The following is a 1,837-nucleotide window of genomic DNA, read 5'->3' as shown; positions in this document are numbered from 1 at the left end:
ACCACCAGGGCGACTCAGCAATAGATAACTAATACAGTTGTTTGAAGCTACTAAGTTTTGGGATAGTTTGTACACAAAGTAAGTGATGACAACAGACCCTCAATTCTCTCCCCCTCCACCCCATAGTCCTTTAATAGAAAAAAGTTAATTTCCTCTGCTGTACACTAAATTTTAAAAAGAGTGCTGCTATCGCTGGAAGCAACTTGAAAATAACTATATATAAATCATCCATCATTTAAGTCTAAAGTGGCCACTGGCATTAATGACCTTATAGTTCCCAAACACTGGCCTAAGGGACTGGGAGCCTTATACATATAAACAGAATAAAACTAGGATAATATGCCCCTTGAAACATAAACTGAAGTGAAAGAACAAAAATTAGAATTTTATCTTTCTTTTGGATTAGAGTTTTTTTTTTTTTTTTTAATTTTTTAATACAATTTAAGCCAACGGCTTCGGGAAGGGTGAAGAAAAAAGGAGGTATACTGCTTCAACTCTGTGTCTCAGTAATCTTATTTCTTCTCAAATTCAATTCAGGCAGATTTCGCAAACATTTACTGAACACCGTTAAGGTTAGTATTTTGTATCTTGTGTTGCTGAGTGCCGAGGTGACATTTTTGGCTCAGCAGTTTATGGATACCCAAGTCAGTCTAATTGAGAAGAGGGTTTAGAAATGTGGAAAGGTGGAATGGGGCTGTAAAGCAGAGGGTCTTGATTGTAAATCTGGGAATTTGGGACCTAATTCTGCACGAGTGGGAATCGTGGAGGTTTTTAGCATGAGTATTTTCTGGTGAAGACACTTTTAGAAAAATTAACCTCGATCGGAGAGTAGGTTGGGTTGGAGAGAAGGGAATTTGAATCACAAAATGTTCATGTGAAAAAGGAAATAAAAGATAATCCTGCCCATCCTCCTCCTCCACAGACAAGGAGTGATGCCCAGAGATGCTGTGAGAAGGGCAGCCCTGGGGTAAAGTGCAGTGAAGAGAACATGGGCTAAGATCTCAGACAGTCCCTGGTTCAAATCCAGCCTTCGCTCTTCCCCAGCTGAGCAGTCCAGGAAGATTGCTTGACCAACTTGAGACCGTGTCTCGCTGTATGTTAGGATGAAGCCAGCATGTTTTTACACAACATGTGGTATAACAGTTAAATGTTATAAATTAAGTGAGAATAAAGTCCTAGCATTGTTCTTTCTCTTATTTTGAGGAGAAAACTTAAAACACAGTCTTCCCTGCTCTGTATCCCTAACATGCAGAGCGCCTCGTGCGAGGTAGGAACTCGGTGAAGGCGTTTGTGGCACTAATAACATACCCTGAGGAGCAGGTCTGTGGAGGGAGAACAGGCGTTCGGTTTTGAACAGGTTAAGCTTCAAGCACAGCCCTGGTGGCACAGTAGTTAAGAGCTCAGCTGCTAACCAAGAGGTCAGCAGTTCAAATCCACCCCGCTGCTCCTTGGAAACCCAATGGGGCAGTTCTACTCTGTCCTGTAGGGCTGCTATGAGTTGGAATCGATGGCTGTGGGTTTTTGGTTAAGCTTCAAGCATGAGCAGGGATTTCTATCTGAGAAAGTTAACCAGTTGCTGTAAGGTTGATTCTGACTCATGGTGACCCCATGTGTTGGAGAGCAGAACTGTCCTGCATAGGGTTTTCAAGGCTATGACCTTTTGGAAGCAGATTGCCAGGACTTTCTTTCAAGATGCCTCTGGGTGGGTTTGACTGCGGACCTTGAGGGTAGTAGTCGTGCGCTTCACCGTTTAAGCCACGATTTGAGCCACTGCCCTGGTTTCTCTCACCTCTTGTTTCTTTGCCTTGTTCCCGGAATTCCTCTGGGAAAGTTAGAC

The sequence above is a fragment of the Trichechus manatus genome, unplaced genomic scaffold, assembly GCF_000243295.1.
Source record: "Trichechus manatus latirostris isolate Lorelei unplaced genomic scaffold, TriManLat1.0 scaffold00012, whole genome shotgun sequence".
NCBI classification, from domain to species: domain Eukaryota; kingdom Metazoa; phylum Chordata; class Mammalia; order Sirenia; family Trichechidae; genus Trichechus; species Trichechus manatus.
The sequence above is the reverse complement of the archived record's forward strand: the minus strand, read 5'-3'. Positions refer to the sequence as shown.